Below are 9,669 nucleotides of genomic sequence, written 5' to 3'. Positions count from 1 at the left end.
ATTATTTTATTTTTTATTTTATTTTATGTTTTTTGTATTTTAGTAGAGACAATATTTTAGTAATTTCACCATGTTGGCCAGGCCAGTCTCAAACTCCTGACTTCAGGTGACCCTCCAGCCTCAGCTTCCCAAAGTGCTGGGATTACACGTGTGAGCCACCGCAACCAACCAGCAGTGTCACCTTTAAAGGGATCTCTCTGGGTGCTGTGTAGAGAACAGCTGGGGGATGGTACCCAGAGTGAGGCAGGGACAAGGGCAATAGCTGTGGGGTTGCTGAGAGGGGGCAGACTCTGGACAATTGTTGAGGGATTTGCACAGAGCATGCCAGGATTCAACAATCCCAGCATGTCCACCTTTGGAGCCAGGACCCCAGGGGAGCCACAGCAGGGCCAGAGCAGAGGAGAGGGAAGACACACTGGGATCCATCAGCACCTCTGCCTCCATGCATTGATTTTCTGAGACTCATGCTAGTTCCTCTTGAGAGGTTGTCATGTAAAATACAGGATGTCCCATTAAATTTGAATTGCAGATCAACAGTGGATAATTTTTTAGGCATAAGTATGTCCCATGCAATATGTGGGATATGCTTACACTGAAAATTTGCTATGACTGATCTGCAATTCAACTTTAAATAGAAGTTCTGTTATTTTGTTTGTTAAACGGGCCAAGTTCTATCAGAACTCCCCAAAAAAGGAGACTCTGGAAAACAAATTCCCAGCTTGACCAAGACAGAGCTCCTGTCCCCAGGAACTGACAGAAGCAATCACTACCAAGACTGAGTGCTTACCATGCACCCAGCACTGTGCCCACATGTCCAGCACTTCATCTAATTCCACGGCCCAGAGGATTACACTTTATTACTACTGGTTTGCAGATGAGAAAACTGAGGTTCACAAAGATACACCAACTTACCAAAATTATACAGGTGGGCATAATAATAGCTAACACTTACACGGCACATATAAGCTCAGGCATGGATCTAAATGGATCTCACTTAATCCTTTTTCACAGCTCTATGAGAGAGGAACTGTTATTGAATCCATTTTACAGATAAGGAAACTAAATCGCATGGGTGTTAAGTGGCCCAGTCAGGATTTGAACCCAGGCAGTGTGGCTGCAGAATCTGTGCTCTTACCTTGCATCTTAAACTACCACTGAACCACTTCTGAGGCCACCTCCCCACTCTTAATGAAACAACGTTAATGCACAAGAAACAGAGTCCTAGTGGCAGGAATGTGGAGAGCTCACTGGAGTGCTATGGAATGGGGCAAACTGACAACAGAAGAGATGGAAATCATTGAGGATTAGGGGAACCTAGGGAGGGTTCATGGAGGAGGAGGCAGACAAGTAGGATATCTGAACAGCTGGAAGATGTGACATAAGGGAGGCTGACTAAACACCCATGTTAGGAACTATAAATACATAAAGTAAATATCACTGATTACTGAGTTCTTCATATAAGCCAGGTGCTGTATTACGCTTAGAATTTATCTTCCTCTAGACTGGGTAATACAGTGAGACTCCATCTCTACAAAATTAGCCAGGCATGGTGCTCATGCCTGCAGTCCCAGCTACTCAGGAGGCTAAAGTGAGAGGATCCCCTGAGCCCAAGAGGTTGAGGCTGCAGTGAGCTGTGATTGCACCACTGCCGTCCAGTTTGGGTGACAGAGAAAGGCCTTTGTCTCAAATAAGAAAAAAAAAAAATACTTCTCTCAGTCTTCAAAGTCAGCCCCAAGGCAATATGGCCCCCATCTTGCACACTAGAAAACTAGGGTTCAGGGAGGCCAAGCAACTTGCCTGAGGTCACCCCATCAGGAAGAGACAGATGCAGGATTGCAATCACCATGGCAACTTCAAAGCCAGTGCACCTGCCATGTTACCTTCCCTCCTGGCATGCCTGGAAGGACTTCCATCCCTAAAGTCAAAACGGAGGCACTTGCAGAATGGCTGGATTCAACAAGGTCATGCCTTCTGAAAGAGACAGAGCAAGGGGATTTGCTCTAAGAAATACGGCCTCCATCTCAGAACCCTGCAAAGATGCCCTCCTTGGCTGTGTGAGCAGCCTTTCCTGCCAGGCCCTGTTGGCAGAGGAATGGTGAGCTGCCTGCACTGGGTCAGGCAGAGCTGCAGCCCCCTCCTTGGGCAGAGAGTTCACCCGACAGAGAAAACCTGGGCGGAGAATTGCATCCAGGAAGAATGGAGGAAAGACAAAGGAAATGGCTGCCTCCTCCCCTGGGCACCCACCCTCAGGGCCACCACCTCTGTTGCTCACAACTTCATCCATTCCTTTCCTTGGGAATCCATGGGTGTTCCAAGAGCGCTTTAGTGCAGTGCTTCAGAGCTTTGACTTTAGGGCAAGATCTGGCCATTGTGAGCAATTTGATGACTCCCTTTCGGTTTCTAAAAACCTTCTGGGGGCAAATGCAGAAATAATTACAAAAAAAAAAGTGAACAAACCTGGAGAAAACCGGACAGCCTGGACGAGAGAATGGATGTGTCCATGGGCAAGGCCATCCATACTCATGACGACCAGGGTAACTGTGAGTCACAGATTAGAACTGGGGCAGCTCTGGGTGTTAGAATGCAATGTGGAAGCATGAATCGGTCACCATTCAGCTGGGATTCCAGAAAAATGGAGTTTGGCAGATGCAGACTCCTTGTCTAAGACTTCTTTTAGGGGCCTTCCTTGCGTTGTGGTATCTTCTATTTGCTCCATCAGCCCTGGGCTCTCAGTGATTGGAGGGGTCTGTGTGAGTGGTTCCAGACCAGCTCAGTATGTTACTAGGTTGATACAACTACAAGCCTGCAGCTTCTGTAGCAGTCTCTGTGCTTTTTCTAGATAGTGAGCTATAATTAGGGTGATCTCAGAGCTGAAAGTCCAACAGAAATGCAGATGGAACCAATCAGCCTCAGATTCCAAAGCAGCTGATACAAACATAACATACCAATAAGAATGTTGGTGCGCACAGGAAGGAAGCCATAGCCTCTTGCCATCTGCATTAGGAAGGATTTTAACTTTTTGCTAATTAATTTTGTAATTTTTAAAATCTTGTATAAGATTGTGCACCATTTGAAATAAGAAAAAATCTTTAACAAATTTTTTTTAAGGAGATAAAGATAATAAAAGAAAGGAGCCTTGAGGACAGTAATTGCCAAACCATACTGCTGAGTTCAATGCCTGGGTGACAGTTTTTTTCAATACCTGCAAAACACTTAAGGTTTTCCTTCTTAGTAAACTCATGCAGGCTTTACTATTAAAACGCAGAAGCACTATCGCAGGAAGGACGTTGACATAAAGTGCTTTCAGGGCCCTCAAGGCTCAGACTCTAATCAATTTTCTTGTGTCTACTGAAGGAGGCTTCAGCTCTTTGGTTTAAAATAACCCAGTGGATGGCCCTTACCTTCAGAAATGGTTATGCAGTTTTTTTCTCAGCAGGATGCAGAAAGCAATCCCCGCTGTGGCCGAGAGGAGAGCCGGCCTGGTGGGCTCCACTCAGCGGCAGCCGGTGTTACTTCTGGATCGGTTCCTGGCTGGGGCCCATTGTCCTGACCTGCTGGTCCCGCACCCCAGAGAGGAAAGTTGCTATTAATACCTTCTTCAGGTCCCTGAAGGAAGCTCAGCCTTCTCCAGATGCCACTTAGGAGTCAATCCTTGTTCTAAAGAAAGAGAGCACAGAACACAAACTTGCTTCAGGTTGAAGAGACTGGGGACAGGGGCATCCCAGGCTGCTCAGCCACAGGTCATCGTCGCTCGGCTCCTAAAGTGTACATCCTCATGGAGGAAGGACCAACAGAAAACATGCTCTGCTGGCTCCAGACCCACACCTCGCTGGCAGCCCCTCCAGCATCTCCCATCACTCACCTGCAGGGCAATCGCCTCCAGCCCTCACCTGCATCCCTGGGATTCCTGCAGCTACATCCTCCCTGCTCTCCCAGTTCTGCTCTTTTGAGCTTCCACACAGGGCCCAGAGAGATTCTTTCACGAAGTGAGTCAGGTGGGAACCACCCAAATGTCCGTCACCTGATGCACGGAGAAATAAACTGTTGTCTATCCACATGACGGACTATTCCTTGGCCATGGCAAGGGATGAAGTGCTGGCCCACGCTCCGACATGGATGAACTGAAAACATTCTGCTGAGGGAAAGAAACTATCACAAAAGGTTTGTAGGATTCCATATATATGAAATACCCAGAATAGGCGAATCCACAGACACAGAAAGTGGTTGTCAGGGGCTGGGGGGAGGGAGGAGGCGGCATGACTCCTCATAGACTGAGTCTCTTTTTGGGTGGATGAAAGTGAGCCTGCTTTGGGGGTGATGAAAGTGTTCTGAAATTAGAAAGTGGTGATGGCTGTACAACATTGTGAATCTACCAAATTAAATACTTTAACATCACTGAAATGGTGAATTTTATCTTATGTGCCTTTTATACCAATTTTTATTACTTTTTTGAGACAGGGTCTGACTTTGCTGCCCAGGCTGGAGTGCAGTGGCGTGATTACAGCTCACAGCAGTACTGACCTCCTGATCTCAAGCGATTCTCCCACCTCCGCCCCCTGAGTAGCTGGGACTACAGGCGTACGCCACCATGCCTGGCTGATTATTTTATTCTTTGTAGAGACGGGGTCTCTCTATGTTGCCCAGGTTGCTCTCAAACTCCTGTCCTTAAATGATCCTCCCACCTCAACCTCCCAAAGTGCTTGGATTGCAGGCATGAGCACCAATTTTTTTTTTAAGTCAGAACATGACATCACTTAGCCTAAAACCCACCAGACCAGAGGCTCCCCCATCTCACCCTAAAGCCTCACCATGACCTATGAGGTTCTCCCAGTGTGCTCTCACGCCTGGCCACTTCCCTGGCACCTCCTACTTCCGCTGTTCTGTCCCCACACTCTTCAGCCATGCTGGCTTCCTGGCTGAACCCTGAATGCACGAATACACCGCTGACGCGGGGCCTTGGCACAAGCCATTCCCTTTGCTGGAAGCATCTTCCCTGGGTCTTCTCACGGGTCCCTCACTCCATCAGGCCTCATCTCAGAAGCCACCTTCGCTCACATGCTGGGCTAAAATGCCTCCCTCCCCTGGCCCACTGCTCTCTTGTCTGGCCTTCTTCCTTTTCTCTTGGCACCACCCATCCTGAACTCATACATTTGTTCACTAACATATGTGGTTGTTTAGAGTCTGTCTCCCGCACAGCAGGTCAGCTCTGCGAGAGCAGGGACCAGGTCTGGTTTTGTCCACTGCAGTATCTCAGTGCCCGGGACAATGCCTGGTACATAGTGCTGAATAGATCCCATGACGTAGCACTGTTTATGTCTAAATTATCAGAAAACCAGGCCGGGCACGGTGGCTCATGCCTGTAATCCCAACAGTTTGGGAGGCGGAGGAGGGTGGATCACCTGAGGTCAGGAGTTCAAGACCAACCTGGCCAACATGGCAAAACTCCATCTCTACTAAAAATACAAAAATTAGCCAGGCATGGTGGTGGGTACCTATAGTTCCAGCTACTTGGGAGGCTGAGGCAGGAGAATCGCTTGAACCCAGGAGGCAGAGGTTGCAGTGAGCCAAGACAGAGCCATTGCACTCACTCCGTCTCAACAAAATAAAATAAAATAAAATAAAATGAAATAAAATAAAGTAAAACAACAAATAAATTATTAGAAAACAATATTTATTTTGAGTATTGATATTATCAAGTAAGATCATTTGTACCACCTACTACAAGAGACTCACAGACAGTGTTACGGGGTTAAAATAAGGGAAATCTTTTTTACCTGGGCGTGAGGGGGAGTCAGGGTAGAATGGAAGCCAAGGTGTGTGGCTACGTAGTCCCTGGGCTGGGGCAGGACACAGGACGGAATTCATTTGCTCAGGCAGCAACGAGGAAGCATGATGCTTCCCTGTGCCCTTGCTGACCCTCATGATCGTCTTTAAAGCTTACCAATTATATTAGGTGACAGTGGCATTTTTGATTAATTAACACTTCTTTGATTGCTAGTGAGGTGGACTGTTTTTCACATGTATATATTCATCATTTCTATGCATTCTTATAGTTATCGGTAATTATGTTCATTGCCCATTTTTCCACTGGATGTTTGCGGTTCATTAAGTTGTTCTTTTTTAAGACATTGATGCTTACATACACATTTATATACACATGTGATACAAATATATAGCATATATAGCAAATAGAAATTTCTGGTTTATTATTTACCTTTTCATTTTAACGTCATCTTTAGATATGTAGTCAAATTCTTTTTTTATGCTGTTCTTTCTGCTTCTGTATCTAGAAATGTCTTAACTCTAAAAATAGATCAGTATTTATCCTTTTGGAACCAGTTTTTATAACACAAGAGTATAGAAGATGAAAACTTTATTTGTAAGTGATAACTTTTATACTTGTGGCATTAATTTTGTTATATAGAAGAGCCATATATACCAAGAATCTTTACAAAGTTCCCACTGTTTCTCCACATCCTCTCCAGCACCTATTGTTTCCTGACTTTTTAATGATTGGCATTCTAACTGGTGTGAGATGGTATCTCATTGTGGTTTTGATTTGCATTTCTCTGATGGTAAACTAGTTCAACCATTATGGAAAACAGTATGGCGATTCCTCAAGGATCTAGAACTAGATGTACCATATGACCCAGCCATCCCACTACTGGGTATATACCCAAAGGATTATAAATCATGCTGCTATAAAGACACATGCACACATATGTTTACTGCGGCACTATTCACAATAGCAAAGACTTGGAATCAACCCAAATGTCCATCAGTGACAGACTGGATTAAGAAAATGTGGCACATATACACCATGGAATACTATGCAGCCATAAAAAAGGATGAGTTTGCGTCCTTTGTAGGGACATGGATGCAGCTGGAAACCATCATTCTTAGCAAACTATCACAAGAACAGAAAACCAAACACCGCATGTTCTCACTCATAGGTGGGAACTGAACGATGAGATCACTTGGACTCGGGAAGGGGAACATCACACACCGGGGCCTATCATGGGGAGGGGGAAGGGGGGAAGGATGGCATTGGGAGTTATACCTGATGTAAATGACGAGTTGATGGGTGCTGACGAGTTGATGGGTGCAGCACACCAACATGGCACAAGTATACATATGTAACAAACTTGCATGTTATGCACATGTACCCTAGAACTTAAAGTATAATAATTAAAAAAAAAAAAAAAGAGTTCCCACTGTTAACCCAGCAATTATGTTTCTGCAACCCTCTGCGAAGACTTGTTTCTCACCTGGTCACCCCTGAGGCATAACATGAGAAGCAGCAGGTGAGACCTGAGGCCTCAGGGTCCCCAGGGCTCATCTCCCTGGACATCCATTGTACTGAGAGCCTCTGCAGGTAGGGCTAAATTAACGACTCATTTAACGGATTAGTAATTGAAGATGTTATTTTAACATTACAATAAATTAGATCACTTTCAAGAAGAAAGCTACATTCTCCTAAAATTCTAAGAAAAAGGTGAAAACCTCAAAGCTTCTCTTTGGGGGATACACTGTGGCAGGATGTTGGAGAGTCACTATCCACACCAACAGATCTGAGATATGCACCAAGATTTATTTATTTACAATGTTCCCTGAAGCATAATTGTGCAAAAACATGCAGACAATCTCAATATCCAACAGTAGCAAATTGGCTCTATCAATTATGATATAATCCCACATGATGAGCAGGGTCCACTGAAACTGTTCCCACGAAAATAACTGTAGTTACAATCACTTTTTTCAAAATCTAATGTGACCATGAGAACATATTAGAAAAAATATCGAGCAGGCAGTCGGCCAAAAGGTTACCAGTGGCAGAACAGCTGAAGGCGGTTATTTTCTCCTTGATACCTTTCTGAACTTCCATTTGCTCCACAGTGACTTTATGATTTTCTACTCAGAAGAAGAAAGTGTGGGGTTTGTGGCTGCTGTTTGGTTTGGCAGCTCGCTTTGTTTTTGAAAGAGAAGTGGAGCAGAGGGAGCAGCGCTGTTCGTGTAGAGGGCCTCGGGGAGACGCCTGGGAATAGGGCCCCTTCATGCCTTGTCTGCATGTTAGGTATAGAGACACGTGAATATTTTTAAATCAATTTTAATACCTTCGCCGACCTGCAGATTGGAAATAGCTGGTCAATGTCTGGTGCATCCCAGCATGGGAGGCGTGTCCCTCTCCAGCCCCATGCGACATTCTCGGGGTTGACTTGGGGTCATAGTTGTCTGCTCCAACTGTTTGATCAGCTTCATTTCCAAAATGGATCACTCACAGGGCACTGTGTGATCATGTGTGTGACGTGGCTCTTCAAAGCCGTTTCCTGGTTGGGAAATCGTCACACACACAAAGGTCGAATCTGCTGTCTGTCCAGCGTTGACGGTGCCTGCCACACCTCACGTCTGCACCCTCTCCTGTCCCCGCCTCCAGGTCTTCTGCCCATAGCCAGGTGTGACAGCCAGGGCTGCCGCCTCCTGATCAGGCAGTGCACAGCCCTGGGACCCTCAGGGACACAGAGCCGAGGGAAAGTGAGCCCCCAAACCTGCCTTCCAGCCAGGCCGCTTGGAAGAAATGCCCCAGCTTTGTTGAACACTTAATTACTTAATAAATATTAGATGATACCATTCTCCACAAAAAAAAGATTAAAACCCAGAGAGAGATGGGCAAGTCACGAAAACAAGAATAAAGGAGATTATTCTTCAAGGTAACAGGATATGAAGAGAAGTGCCCCCAGGCTGGTCCACTGGAGCATTTAGGACAGCAGAAGAGAGGCCTCTTTATAATCTCCTGGCCTGAAATTCACCCTCATCGCTCCCAGCTTCACATATAACCTGGAACTCCGGGGCAGATGGGGAAAGCCGGGGGGCCGCCCCTGTGGCCTGGCTGACCCAGGTCTCATGACACAATGTAAAAGACACCTTTATTTATAATTCTCAGTACTGCCAAGTTGTAAGCCCCGATTTTACATATGGGTACCTTTTGAGTATTTAAAGATGTGCCAAGCACACAGTGGAGAAGCAGCGTAGGTGGAGGCCAGGGCAAAGAGCTCAGGCCTAAGTGAATCAGCACCATCTCCCACCAGCTGTGTGACCTCAGGTAGGAGACTCAACCTCTCTGTGCTTCAGACTACACAGCTCCCAAACAGAAAGAATTGCCAACCTGCCTCACAGCTATTGTCAGGGTTAAATGAGGGCACATCCATGAAGTACTCAGAGTGGGGTGCATCCTGAGTGTCACAAAGGTTGGCAGCTGCTATTGTCTTGTTTTGATGGTTGGATCATTGTCACCATCATTGTGATTATTATTATCCCCATTTCGCAGCAGTGGAAACAGAGGCTCAGGTCAGTCTGATTCCAGGACTCCTTCTTTCTCATCTCCACTTTGCCTCCACCAATAACACCCAGTGGGGGCCCCAGTATAAAATTGTCTAACTTCTTACCTTCTTCACTATTTTTTTCTGTCTCCTTTCCCCACTCTCTTCCCCATCTGTAAGCCAAAAACCCCAACATCTAGGAAAAGCCAGTCATGAAAAAAGTCATCCACCCACCCATTTGTGCCTCCAGCCCAGACCTCTCTCCCAGATTCCCAACTTGCATGTCCAACAGCCAACTCCACACCTCAGCCTCAGCATCTCATACTCCCTTCGCCCAAGACTAAACTCCTGC

The sequence above is a fragment of the Rhinopithecus bieti genome, unplaced genomic scaffold (assembly GCF_001698545.2).
Source record: "Rhinopithecus bieti isolate Rb0 unplaced genomic scaffold, ASM169854v2 scaffold_12151, whole genome shotgun sequence".
NCBI lineage: Eukaryota > Metazoa > Chordata > Mammalia > Primates > Cercopithecidae > Rhinopithecus > Rhinopithecus bieti.
This window is presented reverse-complemented; position numbering follows the sequence as displayed.